Source organism: Hippopotamus amphibius, chromosome 4, assembly GCF_030028045.1.
Source record: "Hippopotamus amphibius kiboko isolate mHipAmp2 chromosome 4, mHipAmp2.hap2, whole genome shotgun sequence".
In the NCBI taxonomy this organism is placed as follows: domain Eukaryota; kingdom Metazoa; phylum Chordata; class Mammalia; order Artiodactyla; family Hippopotamidae; genus Hippopotamus; species Hippopotamus amphibius.
Genome location: NC_080189.1, coordinates 42,618,907 through 42,645,439, shown reverse-complemented (window position 1 = coordinate 42,645,439; position 26,533 = coordinate 42,618,907). Strand labels below are relative to the sequence as shown.

Below are 26,533 nucleotides of genomic sequence, written 5' to 3'. Positions count from 1 at the left end.
ACAGGTGCTCCTTTGGTTTTGATGATGCGAGGATGAGAGGTGCACACAGGAAACCTGCACTCACGGCTGACCACTGTTTTTAGCTCAGGTGGCTCTTGGATTTGGCTCCTTTGTCCATCCTGCACTCTCAAGTCCCGTGACATAGTCAGACAAAAACCAATCTGATCCTGACCGAGACATGATTCTGGCTTGATTTTTCAAAGGCTGTGCGTCATTTTATCCTTAAGCACGGGATTACTTTTGAAGGTGACACGGTGGGAACAGCAACCAGCACACAGGGTGGCCTTCGCAGCCCAGCAGAGGGGAAAACATCTGGCCCCTCCCATCGGCTTCCTTTGTTCCTTCAGGTTTATTTTAGTCCTCTGAGTCTGATACCTAATGGAAGCCTGGCACATAAAAATGACACTAATCCGGGTTGTAAAACAACCCGCTCTTTGAAAGTGGGAGAGTGGGGGATGAAGCCTACAGCTTGATTATCCCCGTTATTTTTAGAGAAGCCCACCCTCAAGTCATCATGCATCCTTCCTGGCTCTGCCCCCTGGGATGGATCCGGGCTGGCTGGGAGCATGACCCGCACCCGCCACAGCCCGAGTGCTCCGGCTTCCTCATTCTGGTCCCTTGCCAGCTGTCTTCCCTTAAGTCATTACCGGGCACTGACCTCTTCCCCAGAAAAACGCTGAAGAGGTTTCTGAACTTGAAACGATTTCCACATTCCGTTTCATGTAGGAGCTTTACAGTTCCCTTGTTTGGGCCAGGTGGTCTAAAACCAGACCATGCTAGGAAATAACCAGGGCAGTACCAAGTCATGAAGTGCCCGTGGTTTCTGTCAGGGAAGCATTCTCCTGAGAAGAGTTGGTTTGTGCCAAGATCTCATTACCTTGGGCAGCTGGGTTGCGGGTCCTCAAATTAAGCGTGTGCTTGGACTGACAAGAGTGAGTTAGTAGGATAAGGAGACGGGGCCCCAAGGTCAGCCAGTCTGAGATGGCTTTGATTTAGGACCTAAAATCCACTGTTTCGGCCTTGAGCCCTTGCTGTGGGTGAAACCTTTTTGGCACAGCCATAGGTAAGCACGGGAGAGGGTGTGTGCTGCACACCAGGGAGTGGCTGGGGGTGGCAGGGTGGGGCGTGTGGGGGGCAGATGGAGTAGCCTGGAGGCAGCTGCCACCTGGTCTGCCGAGTCCCCTCTCCCGTGATGGCCGAGACCGAGGTGGCACTGACGGGGGCTAGCTGTAGTTTACTTTCCACAGTGAGGCTTGAACCCATCCTGAAGGAGAGAGATGAGCACTGGGATTAGGAATGATTAGTGACATGCTCAGCTGCCTGGTCAAGTGTGAGCCGTCCTGGGAGGTGTAAATCCGGGCACTTCTGATTAAAACCATCCCAGATGCCAACGCTGGGTCTCCAACCAGACACACTTCATTTTGTGACTCAAGGTTGCTCTTTTTTATTAGTCTGAGGGAGCTTATCCTGGGGACAGTTTGTGGCCAGAGACCACAGCCTTTTCTGGCTTAAGAGTCTGTCCTCCTGAGGCTGTTTGTGACCTCTGCCCCATGTCCTTGAGAATGCAGGGGCGGTTTTGGGAGGTCCAGGTTTGGGGCACCTTGACTCTTTCAGATTATCAGAACCCTGCAGGTTAAAATGCCTCATCTCTACAAGTTCTGCACAGGTACCTGGGAGCTGAGTCGCATTTACAAGAAGGCCCTGGGCACCCACGTCTCTCACCCTTTTCTAAAAGCGGAGTGTGAGCTTTGCATTGCAGATGTGATTTTTATTTTTAAACACCGGGAGTGACCGTGTGCGAGCAGTGATGCATCCTCTGCTGGCTAATCTGTATTGTGTAAAAACACACAAACCACAAATTATTTTTAAAAGGGAAGAAAGCAAAAGAACAGATGTAGTGAACTCCTCGTGTCACGTGAATCGAGCAAAGAACTCTGCAAGAGGCGTTTCTGAGCAGTGGCAGAGGGAAGACCCACATGACCGGAATGAACAGGCAGCATATTCTGTCCATTGGTCTTCTCTGCAGTAGCTGATACCTGCCTTTGTCTCTGATTTTCAGGGCACTGATGATGTCCATCTCTATGTGCATGTATTCCTTCTTTCTCTTTCCTTAAAATCAAGTGGAATAATTGTCTCGTGAATATGGAAAAATATAGAAGTCAGGAGTATAGCGCTTGCCGTGTCGTCATAGACTGAACAAACATGGGACTTGAGGGGGAGAACCTTACCAGGCCTGCATCTTAGCGGTACGTGATCCTGGGCAGACCTGGTTCACTAAAGTCAGAGACGGTCACATAGCCCAGCTCCCCTTACATTAAAAAAGAAGTTGGTATTGAAATCTAAGAGTAGAAATGATACTCCTTGGGCCATGAGTAGAACTAAATTGTGTTTCCCTGAATGAAATTAGAGACCTTCTGGATCAGGACATGAAAAGCATCAGAGTGGAAAGGATTCCTTCTTCCCTGACCCGAGGTCAAGGGCCGATTGGGCTGCACATTCTCCCCGAGGACAAATGATGGCCTGATGCCCCAGGAGGGGACGGAAGGCTGTAGCACAGGATCCCTTCTGTCCCTCCGTCTCCCATGTGGGGCTCAGGTTGCTGGAGGGAGGGGCCCTGGGGAGGGACTGCCCCTCTCCAGGTAGTTGCAGCCTGACTCTGCTGGGCCCTGACCCTGTGCCTGTGCTGAAGAAACTCCTGGTTCAGTGCAGAAGGCGAGCAGGGCACAGAGTTCAACGTCAGCAGCAAGGATGCTAACCGAATCTTGGGGCGTCAAGAAAGGGTCCTGGAAGAGCTGATGATGAACGCCGAGATCCGGAGTGCCCACCAGGGGAAGTTAGATGAAGAAGGGGCCCAGAGAGCAGAGTTCCCCAGAGGGAGAAAGTGCAGAGGTTTAGAGTATGAAGGCAAAGTATGGCTGGAGTACAGAGAGGATGCCTCGGAGTTGGGGGGGGGTGGAAATAGGGAGCGATGAGGTTGGGCAGGAAGGAAGGGACCCCTTTAGGCAGGCCTTAGGAGGCCATTCAGAGCCCCGGGGTTACCCTGAGGGCAGAGGGAAGCTGGAAAGAACAGAGGAAGGGCAGGAAGACCAATGAAGCTCTGGATTTTTCATTACTGTGTTGATGGAGTCATGCCTGGGGTGGCCAGATTCCCTGTCCTAGTAGAGGCATATCTGGAAAAGCTCCAGGGATCACAGCTTCTAGAAGGCTCTGCCTTTGGACACTGTGGGGTGTTATTTCACATTCTGTGAGGGGCAGTCTTGTTTAACATGTGCCCAGGGCTGTGTTTTCTAGGAGGAATTCAGGAATGCAGGCCATCAATTGCCACCATAAGTGGTGACCGGTAGTAACCTAGCTACACTCATCCTGGTACTGTTCTTAAAGTTTTTTCCAGAATAGTCATCATCTCCCTCTCAGGTGCCCTTTGGGGCCATATCATAGTGTTGGGTAGAGCTAACAGCAAAATAAAGCCTTGGACACAGCGTGAGGGCTTTGGAGAGTTTTGCCTGGAGCCTCTGTCTCTACCTGAGTCCTCAGGGCCAAGCAGCCCCCACCAATCCTGAGACTCACCAGTCCTGGGTTTATTTTGTGTGGTCTTTGAACTTCATGTGTTGAGTCCTTTTCGTTCCAGAAGAATTGTGGCTATTTCTGTTGTGAGGTCAAGGAAAGATCTGAGTTTGTATGTGAGGGACCTTCGGGTTTCTGGTTCCATGTGGGGAAGATGATGATGTCTACAGTGGACATTATCCACTGGGCATGATTGCCAGGCCCTGAGGTCCTCCTTGGGAAAGGGTTGGATATATGTGCAGGCAAATTCATACTTTAGGGTCCAATCCATGTCCAGGCATGTTAAGTACATGTGGAAGGAAGGAATCCTGAAATGGTGAATGAATGAGTGAAAGCATCAATGGTGATTTTCATCCTGATTTCATCAGTAGTTCTTTTGGCATCCCTCCCTGTCCATTCCTTGTGGCCCCCTCCAAGGTGAGTATTTCCTGGGGCAGGAGACCCTCACAGGACATCCCCAGGCCTGGCCTCTCCTGCTGCCACCTTCTTTCTGCATCTTATTACCTCGTACTTCCCTTGCATCAAAACATAAGTCTTCTGAATCACATCCCCCAGAGCGTGTAAATACTCGGTTAAGATCCTATTCTCATGGAAAAAGTCCCCCATGTGGCTTTCCAGGGATACTATTCTAGTCCAAGGATGGCAAATGGGACAGACTCTAAGTGATTGTTAGTTCTTGCTAGAGCAGTGGTCCTCAATGTCCTTCTACCGAAGGTTCACCTGAGCATCCTTTTTAAGTGCAGATTTCCTGTTCCCAATCGCAGTGAGTCTGACTCAGCATGGGACACAAGCCAGTGGTCATAATCTCTGATAGCATCCCAGGTGCTTCTGGGGCAGGTGGACAGCGGGGGTAGTGCACCGTACACGTCCTGCTAGGTGGCAGGGGCCCGGGCTGCGTGTGGACTGGTCTAGGAAGAGTAGTGAGATTGAGTCGGGGGCTCCCCCTGGAGAGACGTGGATGGGAGAGGCGGCATTGGGTCCTAAACCAGCCTTCCTCATCCTAGCTTGCCTAACCCTTTAGCTTTGAAGTGCCCATTTAAAAAGTGTGGGCATGTTAGCAGAAATCCATGTGACCCTGTGTGTGCCGGGATTCATTAGTTGATTCCAGTGGTGATTTGGGTGTGTCTTCACCTGGTCATCAGTTACGAGACTCAAAATACTCATGCCCCTGGAGACGACTAAACTCTTTCGTTTTGAAGCTAATCCCTCCTAATGCCCCAGATAGGGCTCCTGATGTAGTCTGTTTCTAACTCATTTCTTCTTTTGTCCATTTCTATGTTCCTCCAGCGATCAGGTATTATTGAGTGCCTGCTCTGCAGGGACCTAGGTGGGTCCTGGTGATACAGTGAAGCTCGAGGGGGCAGGGCCCCCCTTCCAGCGCCACAAGCAGTCAGCCTATTACTGTGAAGGTGGGGCTGAGAGTGCTAACAGGGCTGGCTTCTTGGAGGGATACTGAGGCCTGACAGACCTTGAAGTAAGAGGCGGGCAAGGGGAAGCATGTCCGACGCGCACGGGAGACAAGCGGTGACTCAGAGCTGCCCTGACCCAGTGAGCCTGGGTCAGAGCCAGGCCCAGAGCACGGCTTCCCTAATGGGATGCTACTGGCAGTGAGTCCATTATCTGCCTCTCACTGTGAGATCAGGGGCAGATCTGAAAAATGTTTCCCCTCTTAATGATTTGTAAAAGAAGCTGAGAAAGCCATCCCGTAAGGCCTTCTGCCCTTATGAACTGAGTTTGTAGTGTCTTTTCCAATTTTAGCTAAAGAACTCTGACAAAATGTGCATTGGTGGAAACTCTGTAGGTCTGCACACAAAGTATAAATCACTTGAATGCTGGAATGTGAAGCATCTTCTTCCCTGAACATGAAAAGGAAGCTTTACAAGATCAGACATCCGGCATTCCCTGTGAGTGGGAACAGGATGGATGCTGTGCTCCGTCAAGGCATGGTTTAAGATCGATGGGCGCTGTGGTCGCCGTCGCCTCTGCCCCAGAGGCCCCAGCCGGAGCTGTCTTCCTGAGCGTGTGCTCGTGGTCACTTGGGTGGAGCCTGCCCCCGCCCGTCCACTGACGTACTCCTGCCTTGTGGTCTGAGCCGCGAGGCTGGGCGGATGAGGGTGCTCTGCTGGCTGTGCTAAGAGCTCTCTCCATGAGGGGAAGAACCCCAGGGAGGCCCAGGGAGCCTTCTTGCTGCTCCTCCAAAGCGGAAGAGTGCCTTGCACGTTGCTGGGAGTCTCAGGATTTCCTGCTCACCCAGCTAGCCCCGTCAGGACACACAAGTTTTACATAACCCCTTCGACTGGCATCCCAGCCCAGAAATGCAGGCTTGTCCTTAGGAGATAAGAGCCCTTTTTCCCTCTGAGAAATCTGAAGAAAGTTCTCCAGAAGGTGCAGTGTCTCGCCAACACTCAGCACATTCTGCCTCAGACCCCCTTATCCCGGTGCTGTCCTTACCAGCCAGGTATCAGGAAACTAAGGTGCTTTGGTTTTCCAGTGCCAGGGCTGTCTGGATGATAAGAATTTTCGGGCGGGGGGGGGAATCATTATTATCATTATTATTAAAAGCTCATTATCCCCCCCTTTATAATTTTTGGTTTTCTAATTACTGGCCTGGCCCTAGGAAGGAAGAGGGGAGGATGGGGACTTGCTGAGAGACGGCAGGACATGGCATTTATGGGACATGAGGCCTCATGCCCGTGATTAATAATAAGGAATAATAATCAGTAATGTTTGGGATTAATAAGTCCATGACTTCTGAAACTTTCAGGACTCCCTGGATCAGCTTTGCAGAGCCTTTGGGGGAAAAAATGAGCTAGAGAGACAGCCTGTCATTGGATAGGCCTGATTCAGATTCCCACTCTCTCTCTCCTGGCTGGGTGATGGCGTCCTCTCTGAGTTGCAGCTGCTTCTTCCCTCAAATGGGAATCACACGCGCTCTCCAGAAGCCGTGGTGCCCCTAGCATCTAGAAAGGGGAGAGCCACTTCCCCTGGGGGAAGGGAGCTGAAAGCATCAGAATCATCAGAGCCCAGAGGCTGTGGGCACTGTGATGCACTCCCCCCGACCTGGACGGGGTTGTCACAAGGACCAGCCCTGACACAGGACGCACGGAGCACCTGGCCCTTCGCAGGCATTTATAAATGACAGCCGTTATTTATCACCTTGTAAATCTTGAGCTCTTAGTGCTCTTTTCTAAAATTTGTCGGTGCTGTCTCCCGCATCATATTTCTTTAAGCATGCCCGGTTTTGCTGCAGAATAAGAGCTCAGTTCTAGAAAGAAATGCTCACTTTGGGGGAATCATTACCTGCAACGTTCCAGTTTTCTAGCTTGGATGCCGTGAGTGCTGCATTTGCCCTTCAGAACATTTCTGCTGGGAGGTTGACACCGAGGGTGTTTTTGGTTTGTGTTTTGGGTTGTTTTGTTGTTGTTACTGAGATTACCAAATTTCCCAGGCTGGATTCATGCCTGAGGCTATTGCTGGAATCTTCTGCAGCTTGTCTGTTGTGCCAGTTGGCAGTCAGACACATACCCGGGTTTCTTGAGTTCTGGCTCTCCTCACTGCTCCTCCAGCCCCGCAGCCCTCGAACAGAGCCCGCACCAGAATCACCTGTTCAGACATTTGGGTGGTCTCCAAGTGACTCCTCACGGGCTGGTTGTTAGTTACCATCCAAATGGTACTTTTTTACTTTTCCAAAGGGAAAAGTGGTAACTCTGCCGCGGAGACACCAGTACGATGCCCCCTGAAGAGTACAACCTCATTTCTGTGGTATTTTTGCCAAAATGCATGATATGAATTTAATCACAAGGAGACAGCAAACAAACCCAAATCAAGAGACATTCTTCAGATAACTGGCCAGTACCCTTACATTTGTCAGGGTCACGAAAAACAAAGATAATGGAACGGCCTCAGGTTGGAGGGCACCAAGGGGGCATGGTGGCTGAATGCAGTGTGGGGCCGTGGACTGCGTCCTAGAGCAGGAAGGACCCTCAGTGGACACTCGGGAAATATGAGTATAGTCTGTAGAGCAGTATAGTTAAGAGCTAATAGTATTGTATCGCCGTTAGTGCCCTGATTGAGATAATTACACTGTGTTTTGTAAGTAGTTAACTTTGGGGGGAGCTGGGTGAAAGGTCCCGGCGTCTTTTCCACACCAGGGTGTGGAGTAAAGTACTTGAGTTTTGGGGCCAGAAAGGCCTGTTCTGGGTTAAAATCTTGCCTCTGATAACGATGAGCTGAGCGGTACAAGGCAGGTCGCGTTACCTGTCCGAGCCTCCGTTTCCTCATCCGCCACCCCTGGGTGTTGTTATGGGATAAATGAGAGGCTGTGTGCCACCCACAGTGTGTAACATTCCCTTCCCCAAAGACAGAGAAGGGATTTGTCTCCTTTCCCACCTTCCCGTCTTTCCCTGACCTGCCCTTTATCTCTGTCAGCCTCTACTGTGCACCCTCTCGTGTGGTAGTTTCAGAAACTCACACGTGCATTTATAGCCAAGGTCGAGAAAGCAGGTTCGCAGGTGAGACGCTCTCCGACTGGCTTTGGCTGGATGAAGCCTGAGGTAGGACGGAGGCCCGATCCATCCTGCCCCAGCCGCTCTTTTGCCGGCTCAGGCCTCCTCTAGGATTCTCCTTCAAAGCCTTCGAGCCCCTGCTTCTCCCAGACCCGCAGCATTGGCATCACCTGAGAGGTTGTTGTACATGCAGAGTCTCAGGCCCCACCCCAGACCCAGAGACTCAGAATCTGCGTTCTACCAGGTGCTTTAAGAGTCAAGAAACCTTTATGCAAGGACTTGACGCAGAAGAGGATTCCGAGCCAAGAGAGCAGGGTCTCGTCGCCCGTCTCTACATCGGGGGACTAGGTGAGAATCAGTACGAGAGCTGAGGAGCGTGAGCTCTAGAGAGAAGAAGCTTCAGGACGCATCGTTCCAGGCCCGGCCTTATGTGGAAATCTCTCCCCCGGAGACTGGAGGGCCCGAGGTCCTGCCCGCATCCTGGAGTTCCAGCCGGGGCCTCTACGTGGTGTTGCCTGGCCAGAGTCTTGCCCGGGAGGGGTTGTCTATTTTCTGTGGGACTTGGGTTTCTCAGCCTGTTTCCTCGCCTGTGCCAGGCGTGCCTGGGGCCTCCACATGGAAGCTGGCGGCATCCAGCTGCCGTGGGTGCCCACGGGAGATAGGCGGCAGCACAGGACGCTTCTGCCTGCCAGACCTGATTCCTCTCAGCTGGACTCAGGTGCTGTGCAGGTTGTCTTGTAAACTAAACTACACTTCATCAACCTGATCCAGCTTTAAGTGCCTTTAACTGTCACTAGGACTACAACGTAGGACCACCACTAGCCCCATTTTATAGCCTTGGACTCTGGGACTTAGAAAGGCTAATGGGAGCCTAAGGTCACGTTGCTTGGAAGTGGAACTGGGATTCAAACCCAGAGCTTCCTTCAAGCCCCGTTCTTGAATCCCATGTTGTACTGGCCCGGGTTCCCTTCTGGTGTCTAAAGCGGGACGGCCACCCCCGTGCCCTCTCGTACACAGAGTGGAGGCAGTGACCCCGCAGTGTCCTCCCTGCCTTTCTGTGCTTGCTCTGGGTGAGCCACCTGCCAGGCCCTCTGGCCCCACTCTCTGGTGGGGCTGGACGTGCTGGCGGGTCACTCTTATCTCGTGGGGGACGGGTGTTGGGTTCTGGGTATAGACCTGCAATTCCCAGAGAAGGAAGAGTGGCAGCTGGGAGAGCAGGCAGAATGCAGGGCAGCTGATGCTTGTCATGGTGCAGATCCTGGTGGCAGGGCTGGGTCAGGGTCCAGGCTCGGCACAGTGGCTTTGCAGTGTGGCCACCTTGACGGGGTCTGGGGTGGTCGAGGTGGGCTGCACCTGCACAGGAAGCAGCTCAGGAAAGCACCGCAGGTCGAGGCCGCGCTGTGCAGTTGCTGTTCCCGTTCTGCAGTCATTTTCCTTCCTTTTCTTTCCCCTTTCTAGCAGACGAGCGGAGGAAAGCGGAAAACCGCCAGAAACTCTAAAGTAATACCGGCCAGTGTGGCTCATCCTTTCCCCACAACTCCAGTGAGGGAGAGGCTTGTGTTTTTAAAACTCTGGTTCTCTTTCAGACTCAACTGAAAGGCTCAGAGGTAATTAGCTGTTCTAGAAAGACTGTATCATCACCTTAAAAAGCTGCCTCGTGGGAGTAACCATTATCTGTAGTGCGATGGAAACATGGCAATAAAAATAGAACCTGGACCCTCCTCTGCAGGGGCTGAAGGAAACCAGCCAATTCGTTTAATGAAAATTACGCAGTAGGCCTAAAGTTGCCCCTCTCTCACTTTTTAATTTGAAAAAAATCTCATAAAAAAGCACACATTTTACTATGAAAATTTGGAGGAGTCAGAAAAGCACAAATAATAAAGAAAAATCATCCTTAATACCACCATTTGGATGAACTGCTGTCAGCATCTTGGCAAATACACCTCCGATCTCCATTTCCTTTGTTCATGAATAAATGTTTATTTGTACAAAATTGGGATCACGCTGATGTATAGTTTTATAAATCATTTTTTTCAAAAGTAATTGAAATATTACTTTTTAATCTTTTCCTCATGTCATTGAATGCTCTTTTTTAGTAGTGAAATGGCTGAGTTGGGTAAAGGCATCGTAATTCATCTAAGGACAGCAGCAACAAGGATGAGGATGGCAATGAGGAGGTTTTGTAAAGACTCGTTTGGTGCTGGGCACTGTTCTAAGCTCTCTGTAAACTCACTTCATCCTCACAGAGTGCTCTGAGGTAGGCACTCTTGTTATTCCCGTTTAATCTTTGCTGTTTGGGATTTAAGCTTTTCCTTTTAAAAAACATGTATTTCTAATAACTCTGTACTAAACATACATGTTTAAACACGTTCTTAGTTTCCCAAAGGTTGCTGCTGGGTTAAAGGGGCTGCACATTTTAAAGCTTTGATGCCTGTTCCCCAGTGTCCTAGAATGAGTCTCCACTCCCTGTCCCTTTTCCTCTTCGCACTCGTTTGGTCCGGAGGTGGCCTCATGGTGGCCTGCAAGGTGAGAATGGGTGAGTCTTCAGTGTCTGCTGAATGTTGGACCTTGTGACTGAGGGGTCTGGAGAGAGAGCAAGTCTTTAGGCCTGGTTCTTCGGGTCCAATCTCCGAGACCCCTTGCTTGCCTTCGTTGCCTCTCAGTGTTGGTTAAGCCCAGTCTCTTGGTTTGGTGTCTCGCAGTTAGACTGAGAAATCCTCGCAAGCAGAACTATTTCGTAGCTCAGCATCCTGCACGGGCTACGTGTTCATGGTCTGTCAAGGTTGGGTGATTGAGCAGAGAGGAGAACAGTGTTAGTAAGTATGGCTGGACTTTGCTGGCGGCTGAAACAGATTCTGCAGGAGGTGAGATCTGACCACCCCGCAGGCCAGATCTGCAGCGAGCAGGCCTCCTACATAAGCCCATTGGGTTGCATGGGTCGTTTGTCTACCTGAGTGAGGTGACCTTGACTCGTGGAGCCCCCATGAGACTCAGGGGTGTCTGGTCCTCGGGGATTTTCAGCTACCCCAGAACAGACAGGGAGTGAAGTCTAGGTATCAGAGCCTGGCAAACACATGGGACCACCAGGGCTGCAGAAGCTGGGGCTGCCTCTTTCCTGTGTGCACCTCCCCCGTCCGTCCCCATATTCTGGAGCGTCTCCACAGAGTTCCTGAAGTGGCTGGACGTTACTGTGCACCCGTGGTTTTAAAAAGGTGTGGGACTCCGGGGAACTGTGGCGGGTGGGTGGCAAGCTGGCCCAGGGGCCGGGAGGCCGCAGGCGGCGGTGCTGGGCCCGGCTCGGCGAGAGAGGAAGAAGAAGTGCAACGTGCGGTTGCCCCCAGCACGGATCAAGATCATGCAGATGGATGAAGAGACTGGGAAGGCGGCGGCGGCTGTGCCTGTCATCATCTCTCGGGCGTTCGCGCTTTTCCTGGAGTCACTGTGGAAGAAGGGCTGCCAAGTGACCCCGTCCCGAAACACCACAACCACGAGCACATCCCACCTGAAGCAGTGCGTTGAGCTGGAGCCGCAGTTTGACTTCTTGAAGGACCTGGTGGCATCTGTGCCTGGCATGCAGGGGGACGGGGAAGACAGCCACGTGGATGGGGACAAGGTTCCCTGCAGGGGCCGGAAGCCAGGCGGAAGCACCGGGCAGCATGGTGAGATGGGACGCAAGGGCAAAGACAAGAAGCTGTCGGGGTCGGACTCAGAGCAGGAGGCGGAGTCTGAGGACACAGATACTGACGGGGGAGGGGAGAGACCACAGGCCCCACCCCGGCCGGCCACCCCCCTGCCCACGTTCAGGGCCCTCCAACACCCTTCATGCCCTTCACCTCAACTCTGCCTCTGCCCCCAGCGCCCCCAGACCCCTCAGCACCTGACATAGAGGATGAAGAGGGTTAGGACTCCTAGCGCCTTCTGCCCCCCAGGCCCCACCCCCTTTTAGCTGGTTTTAGTTGCTCTGGGGGGGAAGAGAGACGTTAGAGCTGTTCTAAAATTTGTTAAAATAATAAGAAAAGGAAAACTTTTTTTAATTAAAAAAATTAAAAGGTGTGCCTCGGGACCGTGTAGCAAATGTCTATTGATTCCTTCCTGGGTGCCAGACCCTGTGCTGGACACTAGGGGTATGAAGATGAATCAATTGTGGCTCTTTCCCTCTAGAAACTGGTGGGAAGACCGTCTTGTAATGGCTATAAGACAGGGTGAAAGGTTCGCTGTACATAAAGCTGGGAACAGTGGTCCACGCTCATTTCTTTTCCCACCAGTGGCCTGTGCGCACAGGTCACCCTCCTGGCTCTCAACCTCACTGATTCTCAGCAGAGAAAGGGTTAGCTTTGCCTGGAGCCCTGGTCCTCAAGGCAGTGCAGGGTGTGTGGGGGAGAGGGCTGGCAACTGAACGTGATAAACAGACATCAGGTTTCATTAGGAACAAAAGCCAAGAACAGGGCGGAGTGGCATCAGCGTGAGCTTTGTGTCACTCACTTCTGTGCTCTTGGGAATTTTTTTTACAATGAGAATGCAGCCATGTTTACTGTGTTTGTATAAATAAAGTAATTTAGAAGATAATAGGAAAAAATTAATTAATCTTGGATGCCAAACTCCAAAGACTTCTCTCCTTTCAAAATTGTATCGTATGTAAGTCGCTGCCCCATGATTATTTTGCGATGAGGAAGACATGTCCCATATGGGAGAGAAGGGAGTGGCCTGCAGAATATTTCTGTCCTCTCTTGAGGGGTTGCAAGGGGTTTCAAGTTTCATTGCCAAAGTGGCCCTTCGATTCTGGGTCCCAGTGCTGTGTGGGGAGAGGGAAAGCGTTTGTCTCAAGTGTGATTTAGAAAACTGAGCTGCAGGTGAAAAGCACGGAATGTGATTCTTTTCCCCCAGGTGGTTTTAGATTTTGTATTACATGTTTCACTTTTGAAAATGGTTAACAAATTCTCAAAGTGAGCAGGCCATTTTATCAGGATGGCGGAGTGAGTAGCACTCAGAAGCCAGATCTCTAGCTAGTTTTTTAGAGCTTTAGCGCCTCTGCACAGTGGCATTTTCTGCAGAGAGGGGACAAAGATAGCAGAGTGTCAAAGACAAAACCCCATAGAAACTCTCCCGGACTCTGGGGTAATGGGGCCACTGACCTAAATAAGGGCAGGAATCCTCCAGTACAATGAGCTCGCGCTGCCAGGATGGCGCGGCGTCCTCCCCTCACACGCCGGACCCATGTGCATTCAAGCCCCAGACGGCATGCAGGCCACCGTCCAGAGACAGCCAGACCGCCCCACACCCTCCCACAGAGGGTTTCCTAGCTCCAGGAACCTGGCTGAGGGCTGGGTGATAATAAGGCTAAGTCCCTGGGTGGAGACACTAGCTAGCAAATAGGATTTTATCATAAGAATCCCAAGAAATGAGCAGACCTCGTCAGGCTCCAGGGCTGGGTCAGAGAGAACAGTTCTTGGTGGACTATCCAAGAACAGCGCCGAGTCGAAATACAGTGTGAGCCACATGTGCAGTTTTCAGTTTTCTGAAAGTACAGTTTAAAAGATGGAACAGGTGGCATTAATTTTAATAAATTTCATTTAACCCAATATATCCAAAATAGTCACATTCAACATGTATGCACCTCGTCAGTATAAAAATTACTAATGAGATGCTTTACCTTCTTTCTGCGTGCTCTTCCAAATCCACTGTGTGTTTTACCCTTAGCAGCACATCTCGCTGCAAAGCCATCCCATGTTAAGTGTCCGGCAGCCACACGTGGCTCATGGCTGCCGTCTTGCACAGGGCAGGTCTAGAAGCTGTATCACTCAGCGTCTTACAGAGTGAGGCTGAAAGGCTGCCGGGATGCTCTCTGGGCCTGTGGGATCACTGTAGCATTTGGTGTAGGGTCCTCATAGCATTCTTCTGCCATTAAAAAAAAACTTTCAACCTTAAGCTATAGATGGTAATACTCTACATTTTCATAGGGCTTTTCCATGGCAGGATATTTTAGTATGCTCTCCTTTGCACTTAAAACTGAGAGAGGCCAGGCAGGTTATCATTCCTTTGGCAAATGTTTATTAAGGGTCTGCTGGGTGATAGGTCCTGATTAGCAGACAACTCCCACCTTCTTGGAGCTCAGATTCCTGTAGGAGAAAAGCAAGTCATGTGTCACTGTAGTTAGAACTGTAGTAGGTATGATCAGGGGCTATGGAAACACAAGAGAAACACTTCTAATTCTGCCCACGACGTCAGGGGAAGCACTTCAGAGGAGAGGTATTGGAGTCGAAAGGTGGAGAGGGATACCTTTGCTAGGCAGATGAATGGGGGTGAAAGGGAGACGAGTTCTGAACCTGATCCATTCGGGTTAGAACTTCTGAACCTGGTATGTCCATTTTACAGCCCAGACAGGTTAGGTCACCTGTTCAATATGTGTTCATAGGAGATGGATCCTGGAGGAGTTCCTGTCAGCTAGGCCTAGAGCAGCTATTCATCTGGAAAAAGTGTTCCTGGGCATGATGTTTAGGAAGGGAATACGTGGTGGGAAAAGCCCTACCCTGAAACTTAATGATCAGCTGACCTCAATTCCAGGGTCCTTTCCTGCCTGCAGCTATCATTTTTTGTTCTGAGATCTGACTTAAGAATATTTTGCATACAATTCTGTATTGTCGGTCAGTGAAAGTCCAGCAGGGATGCATGCTTTACGTGCTGTTTGCAGTGTTTCTATTGTAGTTACTGGGGAGTCTTGGGGGAGACATCACCATATCTGGATGTTTCCAGTCCCAGGTGAACTGGCTGCCCATCTGGAATTTCAGTGTGAGGATTTTAACCCAGACAGGGAGCTGGGCTCTTGCCTTTTGTCCATACAAGGCCATTGGCCACCACTAGGGCAGGACAGAGCGCCCACATGCCTGCCTGAGGCCTGTTTCCCTCCAGGAATGGTGAGCCTCCTCTGCACTCAGCAGTTTTTATTTTTATCTCCTCAGCGTGTTCCTCCTTTTAAAGTGTGAATCCTAGTGACCTGAATGAGCTGTCTGCTTGGGCCTGGGCCAGTGGGACCAGGTTACTCCAGTTCAGAGGCGGCCCTGGGCTGGGGTGGCAGGGATGGGGGTTCCCTGTGTGACTGGATGGGGCAGGGCGGGGAGCTAAAGTGGCCTGCCAGACTGACAAGTTCTCAGACTGGGAAAAGGTTATGCTTGAAGTAAAGCGGGCCCTGTATCCCTCCCCGCTTCCTTTATCCCCTTCACAGCAGCCCTTTTAAAAGAACAAGCGAAGTTTGCAAAATTCTGATGTTAATATTTAGAAACATGAAATCAAGTGTGCGTACCTCCCCAAGTTTGGCTGTAGGTGGAATTCATGCCTGTTGGCTTTGGCGTCCACACATGTGAGGCTCTGCTGAGATTTTGTCCGTGCTGATGCATCAGAACAGCATGGCTTCATACTTAGAGGTTGGGCTTGGGGGTGGGTGTTTGTACTCTTTCCCTGGAATTGAGTGGCGGCTGCCCCAGGCTCTCAGGGGAGGATATGGTAGAGTTTTAGAAACAGGAAGACAGACGGCTTGCCCCACCCCACTGTTGGCTCGTGAAACTGGCATGAGTCAGAGGGAAGAAATAGAATATTTGTGGCCTCCTCTGCTGTAGCAGGACCTGTGGTAAGTACTTTTCCTCTATAGGCCCATGAGTGCCACACAGCTGTTCTGCAAGCTTATCATTATAGAGGCAGTTTCCCTTCCATAGGGCAGTGGTTCTCCAAGTGTGGGAACTGGACCGGCAGTGTCACCTGGGAACATGTTAGAAATGCAGATTCTCAGGCCCCACCCACGCTCTCCAGAATGAGGACTCTGGGGGAGGGGCCAAGCTATCTGTGTTTTTTTTTTTTTTTTTTTTTTTTTTTTTTTTTTTTTATCTGTGTTTTAACAAGCCCTCCAGGCAACCCCTACCTCAGAGGTGAAAATCACAGGCCTGGAGCTAATCTGGGCTCAAACCTCAAGTGTGTGGCTTTGGGCAAGTTGGGCAACCACTCTGTGCCTCAGCGTTCTCATCTGTAGATTGGGGGCGTGAACAGTACCTGCTTCATGGGGCTGTGTGGATTACAAGAAGGAATATATGACAAGACTCGAGCAGTGCTGGCACGTGGTGAGCACGCCCTAAGTGTTTGCGCTCGCTCACTGAGAGCCAGTGGCTTTGGTCCCAGGTCTGCTGGACCTCAAAGCCATCTACTTAGAAGCCTCATTGTACCAGCTGTCCCTTCGAAGCCTAATTCAATTAGCTATCACCACATCTCATTCTGCAAAAACTGTAGGCTGCTCTGTAGGCCTAGACTAGCCAGGGGTTCTCCTCTCTCTCTCTGCCTGCTTTAGTTCCTTAGTAGGAGCTGCTTGGAGCAGGAGAGAAGGATTTTAAGGCCAAGGCCGAGTTTGACATGTGTGTGCCCTTATTGATTAGTGTGTCTGTCTTGGATACACAAGGGGTTCTTTCCTCCTGCTGTTGCTGCTTGTCAGGCAGCTTAGTGTGAATTTCTGATCCTTTCCTGTTACTGGGTTGTAATGGAGGGCTGGTAGGAGTCGCTGCTCAATGTGGCAGGCCAGAGAGGCTGCATGGGCCGCACACGTTCAGGGAGGGTCCGCAGGAGGCTGCATGTGGTTTGTGGGCCTTGCCTGGCCCAAGAATTAACGTGCTCCTGGGCCTGGTGCTGTCTCCTTGGGGACTGGGGGGTGGCTGTGGCCCCAGGGAAGGGCTGGTTGAGAACGGGGATGTTCTGAATCCTGGCCAAATATCTTTCCATTTTACCATGATTAACAGGTGCTTTTAGCCCCATTTTGCAGCTACAGGAAGGGTTGCCATAACAAAGTACCACAGACTGGGTAACTTAAACAGCAGAAATGTATTTCCTCATGGTTCTGGGAACTACAAGTCTGACATCAAAGTGTCAGCAGAGTTGACTTCTGAGGCCCGTCTCTGTGGCTTGTAGATGACTTCTCTTCCTGTGTTTTCACATAGTCTTCCCTCTGTACCCAGCTGTGGCTACATTTCCTCTTCTTTTAAGGACACCCATCACATTGTATTAGGGCCGCATTTTAGCTTAGCTACCTCTTCATAGGTCGTTCTCTGATTGCAGTCACATTCCAAAGCCCTGGGGGTTAGGACTTTAACATATGGATTTGGGTGCAGATGGGGCACCGTTCAACCCATGACACCCGGCCTCAGATTATCCACCTGGGTCTTTGAGAAGAGGGAACCTTGTGTGGCAGGTGGGCCCCGAGGTGACTGAGTTCACTGAGGACAGAGAGGTGGGAGGAGGGGAGGGGGCAGGACATCCTGTGGGCAGTGAGGGTTTACCAAGCAGAGAGGTAGCTGGAGGTGGAGAGGTAGGTGGGGCTGGGGGGTGGGTAGAAGGGAAGGGAAGACCCCAGTTTCAGGAGGTGGCTGGTTGTGACAGTGCAGGCAAGTGACAGCGAGGGTCCAGAAGTACGGGTTGGATCTTCTAGAAGAAATTTTTCAACGTTTTTACGGATAGATTTTTGAATGACTTGAGTATGAGGAAAGATAGACCAGTTTCTTGGATGGGAATACTGCATTTTGCAAAGCTGACAGTTCTTCCACAGTCAATGCCTAGGGTATTTAATGATTCCAGTTAAATCCCAGTGGGCTTTTGGGAACGCAACAGAATGATTCTAAGATTCTTTTGAAAGAAGAAAGAGCTGAAAATAGTCAAGACTTTTTTCTCATGAGGGAGGGTGATGGTGTCTCCTCTAGTTTGTTGCCCACACGCCGTCCAGAGTGATCTTTTTAAGAAGTGAGTCAGGTCCCATCTGATGGTGTCATCCTGTCATACAGAATAAAATCTCCCTTCTTTCCTGCGACCTGCAGGCCCGCTGTGGCTGGCCTCCTGGACCTTGCCTCCCGCCACCCTCACCCTTGCTGAGCTCCAGCTACGTGGCTTCCTCCTCCTCCTGGGAAACACCAGGCTCGTCCCGCCTTCAGTTGGCTGCTGCCTCCGCACCGAACTGTTCCTTTCTGGTCCAGACTGTCTCCTGCCTCACTCATTCTTATGATTCAGGTCTCTGCTCAAAAGGCACCTCTTCCTCGGGGAAGCCTTCGTTGACCACTCTGTCTAAACCACACTCTCTCCTGTCATTTACTCTCCTCTGCTTTTATCTGGATTATACACTTTATTTACAGGGAGGTGGGCTCTGACCCGCACTACCTGCATTCATTGTCTGGTTTTACCCCTTACTATTGTGTGGCCACCTAGCCATCAGTTTTCCTTGTCTGTAAAATGGGAATGACACTGCCTATTTCATGAACTGTTGTGAGGATTAAATTTGACATGTAAAGTGCCCAACAGATCCTGGCACACACAGTAGGCATTCAATAAATGTTGTTATTGCTTGTATTACAATGTTCATTCCCCCTCTAGAAAGGGAAGCAGACAAACCAGGAATGCTTTGCCTCGTTCACTGGTGTATCCTCAGTGCCCAGAACTGTGCCTGGCACACAGTAGGGGCTTGGTAAATATTTGAGTGAATACATGAGTGAATACATGAAAGCATGACGGTAAAGCGTATTATAAATGCACAGTAATTAAAGTTGTGATTGGTATGTGAGTAGAGGTGCAGATTAAAGGAACAGAATAATATCTCAAAAGCCAACCCTAGCTTTTCTGAGAATTTAAAATAGGATGATGGAGCATCACAAATCAGTGGGGAGAAGGGATGGATTATTTATTGTGACCAGGGCAAACTAATTACATCCTCTCCCATAACATACACCAAAATAATTTCCAATTTGATTTTTCAAGTTAAACCATAAAAAAGAAGGAAATACATAGCAATATCTTATTTTCTAGGGAAGGGTTGGTTTTCTAAGCACAAAGCACTGGGGGAAAAAAGAATAAAGAGCAATGGATTGGACTTTTTCAAATTAACTTTTGTGTATCATAAGCATTAGAAACGAAGTTTATAGTCAATGTAGAAAAATTGCCACATGTACAGTAACTGGAAAAAAGTCCTTTACTGTATAAATTGTTGCTTATGTAAATCTGTAGGGAAAAAAAGATGACTATCTCAATAGAAAAATTAGCCAAAGGGAAGATATAGAGCATGCGTGAAAGAAATACAAGCAGCCAAGTAAAATGGGGGGGCAATATTTAACTGATTGGTAATCAAAGAAATGTAAAGTGAAATAAGAGATCATTTCTTTTTGGTCAGGTTACCCAACCGGTTGTGTTGAGAAGGGCACTTCCCTAAATTGCTGTTGGGAGTATAGCTGGAGAAAGCTTTTCTGACACAGAATTTGAAGAGGCTTAACTCTATACATACCTTTTGTCCTAGTAAAGCCAACTCTAGAAATCCAGCCTAAGGAAATAAGTATAAATACATCGGATATATGTGCAAAGGTATTCATTATTCATAAATAATAAAAATGCGGAAAAAAATCTACATATCCAGCAATAGAGGAAATAGTTATGGTACATATACATAGGAAATATCATCCAGACTTTAAAAATAATTTTTCTAGGATTATTAAACGTATCAGTTCTTAACCATGGGCCTTTGTTTGCATCATGCGCACTGATGTCATTGGCCAAAAGCAAGTCACGTGACCAAGCCCCTGGCTCGGAGAGAGCAGACCACACAAGAGGTGACTACTGATGGCCAGCAGTGTAACAGTCTGCCATATATATGCACAATATGATGGCAGTTCCTAAACACGAGACACACAAAGACACACGCACATATGAAATATGACAGAATGTTATCATTGGTTACTCTCTCATTTCTTATTCTGTGTATTTTCAAAATTTCCTATAATGCGTATACATTTTATTGTCATAAATAAAAAATATGTGTTGAATTAAGAAGTGTGCTGTGGGTTTGGAGAACCTAATATATGATAAAGGATAGATTCAGGAGAATGGTTGGATGAATGGAATTAACTAGTGTTGGTGGCTTTTTAGATGATAGATGGGGCTGGGAGTAGGTGGGTTCAAGAGTCATGTAGCTCAGGCCTTGATTGGATGGGATCCAAGATGGAGGGAGGGGACGTGGGGCATCTTTGTGGGGGGAAATGTCTTCTAACGTGTTGAGTTTGAGGTCCTTCTGCGGCATTGTAGTTGGAGTCCAGCAGCTGGTGGAAATACAGAGCTGGAGTTCAGAAGAGAAGTTGGGGGCTGGAGAAAGAAATTTTTTTTGAATCACTGGTGGTCATTGTGAGAGAGAAAATAGGGTTGAATCCTCGAGTTCACCAACATTGAAGGCCCTGGCAAAGGAAGTGCCAGGCCAGTTCCAACCCCTGACACTGCTTCACTGCAGCTTCGCTCACAGTGTCTTCCCTGCCCCAGACAAATAACCCCCACCCCACCCCCACCATATGCGGTCTCGGCACCCTGTGCTTCTCTTTTGGAGCACGTAACGTGTTTGTAATTAAGTGACCGCTTGTGTAATTAATTGATCGGTGGAGGTGCCCCCACTGGATTGTCAGCTGCATGAGAGCAGGGCAGGGTCTGTCTTGTCCACTTTTGTGAATCAGGGTTGTCTGGCACAGGTTTTCCCGGAGGATGAGTGGATGAAAGCACGTAGCAAGCAAACCAGAGACGTGAGTGGATACGAAGGGTTCAGAGAAGGTGCTGGGGTTCCAGGAGAGTTTTGGGAGAAGAGTTTCAAGGAGAGAGAAGGCAGCAGTGCCAGACAGTGGTGAGAGGTCGAGAAAGATCAGTGGAGAAAGTTTTAGAGTGGGGGTGCAGGCAGGCCCTGGGGGAAGGGAATGTGATCAGTCGTTCAAGAGCAAAGGTGGGCTGTTTGGTCTTGGAAAGAGGACTGGAAGGTCTTCTGAGTGGAAGGATAATAAAGAGGGTAGGATAAACGTGGTCGCCCCTCAGTATCCACAGGGCATTCGTTCCAGGAGCCCCCGTGGACACCAAAATTCAGGGATGCTCAAGTCTCATATTTAATGGCCTAGCACAATAAATACAGTTGGCCCTCTGTATCCACAGCCACCAGGCTTCTCCCAGAGCCCTCCTCACCAAGTCTGGTCCGGGAACTCTTAGATGTGTACCACCTATAGTTAGCTGTGTTGAAATCTTCACGGAAGTGGCGTTCTTAGCTATCATACCCTAATTCAGTGGTTCTCAAAGTATGGTTCCCAGCCTGGCAACAGCTGCCTCTGCCTCTCTTAGGAACGTGTTAGAAATGCAAATTCCTATTTAAATAGAGGACCTGGGGGTGGGGCTCAGCCATCTGTTTTAGCAACACTCCAGGAGATGTTCACTGACGCTCAAGAACCACTGCCCTTACTCCCAGAATACAAGCAAGTGGTTGTTGGAAATTAACCTGCCGCCCTGACATTTATGCAGGAGCCTCCAGGAGCAGGGATGTCTGTTTCCTTCCCGCCTGCTTCCTGGAAGAGTTTTGAAGCTGTCAACTCAAAACCTTCTTTGGAATTCCCTGAGGTTGGAGGATTGGGCTGATAAAGTTAGAGGCCCCTGTCTTGCAGAGGCCTCTTCCATGTTATGGATCCGCCGTCTCTGTTGGGATCTCGGGCAGGTTTCCTGAGCCAGGCGGCCGGGGGGTGGGGAAGGGGGGCCTCCTGGGCCTCCTGGAATTCACTACTTTAAATTGAAGACAGTGAAGGACCCGAGGGGTTACAGACTGGAGGATAAGGTTGCACACAGAGCAGCTGGGATTCATAGCTGTGGCGTCTGGGACCTGTGGCTTTGGAAACTTGGTGAGATGCTGTTGCTTAACAGAGACCCGCCCCGGCCCGCCAGCCTCCACCCTCGCTGTGACTTGGCACCAGTCTGGGTCACCAGGGTCCTAGTGCACCTCGCGGTTCCCCGGAGATGAAAGCGTGGCGGCCCTGCCTGCTGCTGTTACTTTAAAGAAGGCTGACTGCGCTGCAGCTCGCATTATGGACACCCAGCAGCAAATGTTAATTGCTGGAGGGGTAGAGTGGGTTTTCTCCTCTTGGTAATTCAGAGGGACAGACATCCAGAGACCTGCCAGATTCCCACATGTTTGAAGCTGACCCAGAAACCAGGGGTTGAAATTCCCCAGATAAGCAAGGCTCTCAGCAAAGAGGAAGTACCCGTTTGTCCCTGCAGTGGAGGTGCCCACTGGCCTTCTACAAGCCTGTAGACGTGATGTTTTGGGGGGCCTTGCTGCCTGAGATTTGTGTTCCAGTCTGTTCTGCACTGTTGAGCGCAGTGTTGTGAGTAGATTCTGGGGAGCTGGGACTGGCCCCATCCCCCGTTGGGGCTGTTTTTGTGGGAGACAACAGCAGGTAAGGGCCTGCACTGTCCATGGGGGCTCCCCCTCCCCTTCTGGAAAACCTCTGGGCTTCCCTGCAGACCGCAGACCTGTGTCCAGCCTAACTAAAGTCCTTCTCATTTTGCACACTTGTAAAGGTAAATCTCCCTCTGCTTCCAAAACCACAGGGAAGATGAGATCCCTTGGTCCTGGTTCTATTTTATTCACATGATTTTGAACCAAGAACTAGATCCTTCCAAACACTCTTTTTTTTTCCCCTCTCCCATGAGACGGCTTTAATCGTACTATTTCTAGCCAATAGGCCTCTATGTAAAATTTTTGGGACAAAATATTGAAAGTAGCTATTTATCAAGAATATTTGGGAATCTAAAATTTCTGTACACACTGTTCTAGTGTCTCCAGAGAAATATATCCAATTAACAAAGGAGAGGATGGAGAGAGATGGTTCCAGAACTTCAGCTTAGTTACAGAGGTCTGATTGTTCATTGATTGCCCTGTACAGGGCTGCTAAAGTGGGCCTTCTGGTGTGACTCATAGGTGCTAGAAGACATTTCCCCAGGACTGCCCCCTCCCTCACCATCATTCACTAGTTCTGATGAAAGAAGAGTTGAAAATAGCCAATAAACTGTTCTCTAGTGGTCAAATCAATGTAAATTTGAGTAGCATAGTAACACTTTTTCCACCTATTGGATTAGGGAGGATTTACAGAAATTACGCAGGGCAAGGGAATGGGTTGTGTAATTGCTCATGTAAGTCTACGTCTGCAAAGCAGTTTTGCAAATGTTATTTAAAATCTTAAAAATGCACATAGCCCTTGACCTCCTGTAAATTTTTTGCTTGAAACAAAGTTATGCAGAAAGTAGTATGTTCAAAGTTTTTCACCAGAACGATAATTAGAACAGTGAAAAATTAGAAACAGCTTTGATGTCTAGCAAGGATTATTAAATTATAGCATACATCTATATTTGTATCTGTAGCTATATGTATCTTCATTAAAATTACATCAGATAATACTTAGTGACATGAAATCATGTCAATTAATAATAATGACAATAATTTATAACTTAGTGGCAGTTTAAAAATAGTAGAAATAACATAAACATTATGATTCCAATTTCATGAACTATATGTATTAACTTCTTTTTAAAGTCTAAACGGATATATATGAAGATGTTAATGGTAATTCCTAGGTTGAAGAATTATGGTTAATGTTTCTTTTCTCTCTTTTTCCTTTTTTTGGGGGGGGGCTTCTAAGTTTTCTGCAATAAATATGTGCTTTGTAAATTATTTCTTTTAAAAACATATTCCTGTGAAATATGCCCTCATAATTGCTGCTTTAAACAACTTCCTGCCCAGAGCATCTAAACTGGCTGGTTTGCATTACAAGAAGGGATGAACATTAGCTTTTTACTGATTAATGAGGAGGCCATTGCCTCTGACAAAACCCAGAGGTGAATTTTGTCTGGCCTAAAAGGAAGAGAAGCCTTGGTAAGAGGTGAAAGGTCAGCATTGAAAGCCAGATGAAGAATTTTGGCTGGAGCATTAAGCTGGAATCACAGACCCTGTATTGTGTTAGATAACTTTGTAATTTCCAGTATGTTCTGAAAGTGGAAATTTTTTTTTCTTGCATGTTCAGTTAATCGCTCTTCCTCTCTCCCAGAAAAATGAAACAAGTAACTAAGTTCTTAAGTGGTGGCAGTGGCAGTTGAAAGCAGCAGTAGTAAGGCTAACTGGGCACACATGACACCCTGCTTTTTCCTGAGAGTTGGGTGATGGGGTGGAGGGGCCAAGAACAGAGCTTTCCCTTTGAAGTGCACCCAGAGGGATCATTTATACCAAGAACTGTGTGAAAATATCACTCTTCTTGGCCGAAAATATGTGATCAAACGTAAAGTTGAACTTAAGAAATATTCATTTCATGGTGGCTTGACAGGCTTAGGATGGAAACAGTAGATGGTGGAAGAGGAGGGGGTGGGGATGAGTGGCGACTTCCTCCAGGTTAGGAGGGACTAAGGAAAGCCTAAGAGAGAGCCTGAGAGGAAGGCCTGGGAGGAGAAGCATTAATGGCATCTGCAGTGGAGCTTCCCTGGGACCTGGAGTCTGCAGAGAGCCGGTCAGTTGAAAATGAGAGGAAGAATTATTCTGAGGCTAACCTTTGTGTGAAATATCAGAAACCAAACCATTGGGCTGCAGCATTACTTTGAAATGCATCAGTAACAAAGAAAGAAAAAGATGGATTGGTGAATGGTTAGAAGGACAAATGTACAAGAAAGCAAATGTGGTAAAATGCTAACAGGTGTGAAATGTGGGTGGTAGGTGTATGGGTGTTCACTGTACAGTTCTCTAAACTTTCCTGAAAGTTTGAGAAAAAAATCGTAGTTAAAGTATTGGGAACAAAAAGAGCTACTGGATGGCAAAACCTAAATTTGTGACATTTACAGAAAAAACAGGTAACATGGAATCCCATAGGAATCCCCAAATACAAAAAGGTGGGGATCAAACTCCCCGCCCCAAACCCCCAATTATCGACCTGAGAGCTGGCCAGCATGCACTGAAAAGATGTGTGTGTGTGTGTGTGTGTGTGTGTGTGTGTGTGTGTGTGTGTCTGTTACCGCCATTCTCACAGGATTTGATACACATAGATACTTGCAAATTCAAAAGATGAAAATGTTGGAAGGAAGCCTAGTGAGTGGCAGGGGAAGATAGGGAAATAAGATCACCCCTGGAGACACACCCCACATGGTTCTGAGCCAGTAGCTGCGGGAAGACCACAGGAAAGCCAGGTGCAGAGGAGAACAGCATCAGCGACAGTCCTCACCTTTTGCCTCGTGAGGTCGTGTAGGAGGGAAACGCAGTCCCCACCGTAAATACAAAAGTGCATTTGATCTGCTTGTTTCTTACACCTCCCCCAGTGAAAGCCAAGGAATACTGTAACCAAAAAGGGTTCAGGAAAAGCAGTTGAGGGAGGGTACTGAAAAGTATTTCTTCCTGCAGGAAAAATTATCTTCAAATGATATTTGCAGCATTTTCTGATTGTGTTAGCCAGATGTCTCCTTCTTATATAAACATGTGTTGAAAACAATGAAAGGGGAAGGCTCAAGTTCCAAGAATCCCCCAGTTCACTTGGATTAGAGAGGTGAATGGTACCAACCTGAGAGCCCCCTTGGTTTAGGGATATCTGGAACTGTGTCATCATAACCCCTTGGATGAAGAATGATCCACAAGAAGCTCATCCACGGTCTAAGGCTTCACCTCTTAGCAGCTGGATGTGCCACTGGGGAGGACGTTTGGAATGGAATCAGGAAGTACCAGCCAGAGCCCTGAGCCCGGCTTTGAACGACCCCTCTGCTCGTGCTTAGTCGCGTGGCCCCGCTGTCCTCCTCTCTAAAGCAGAGCTAGTGACGCACATCTGTGCGACGCGCCCCACCTCGCATTAGAACGTACGCTTCGGGAGAGTAAAGATTTCGTTCTGTTCATTGCCCTATCTCTGGTGCCCACAGCTATGCCTGGCACGTAGTAGGTGCTCAGAAAATATGTGTTGAATGAATAAAAAGCAGTAAGCCCTTTTAAACTGTGCACCCCCCAGCTCACTTCCCTCAGTTCCTAGCTCTTACGTGAGCCTTGCACAAGCCGCCTAATCACTCTGAAGCTGTAAAATAGGAGTCGAAATCCCTGCCTCTTCCGTTGAGAATAAAATATCCCAAAGCCAGGAGTGAGAAAGACTAATTTCGTAGCATCCAAATCATGTAGCCAATCCCTGAGTGCTCTTTAGCTTCAGAATCTGCAGTTTGTTACAGCTGTGTCACTGAGGAGACACTTTGAGGTGTGAGTGAAATAACGTAATAAAGCCTTCGCAGAGAACCTGACATCTGGAAGACACTTGGTTCATAGCATCCTCTTTCTCCCCTTCATTGCTTCTGTCCACATTTTAGTCTGTTCCTGTGCCTTTTGTTCCAAACGTCCTAGGAATAAAACCACCTAGTCTATTGCAGTTTTCTCTCCTGTAGTTAAACCATGCTGTTAACTTCCTAATGGGCTTTCCTGTGGGATTTCAGACCTTGGATTAGGCTAAATGTTTTAGCCTTTTAAAAAGTGGCATGAAATAGGCAGTTTGCTGCTGAAAAAGGACAGTGTGAGTTGGAAATGCCTTTCCCGGTCTCCATCCACCAGGAGCCACCCTCCCCTCCACTGTCCGGCTGTCCTGCATTGGGTCTGATCATATTCAGCT

At 48.8% G+C, this 26,533-nt stretch overlaps 1 protein-coding gene and 1 pseudogene across 2 annotated transcripts in view; both read left to right on the top strand.

Annotated features, from left to right (window-relative positions):
* EEPD1 (endonuclease/exonuclease/phosphatase family domain containing 1) overlaps window positions 1–26,533 on the top strand; it is a 123,192-nt gene that overhangs the window by 42,672 nt on the left and 53,987 nt on the right. The gene's annotated exons all lie outside the window — the stretch shown is intronic.
* LOC130851097 (dr1-associated corepressor-like) lies at window positions 1,193–11,972 on the top strand (annotated as a pseudogene).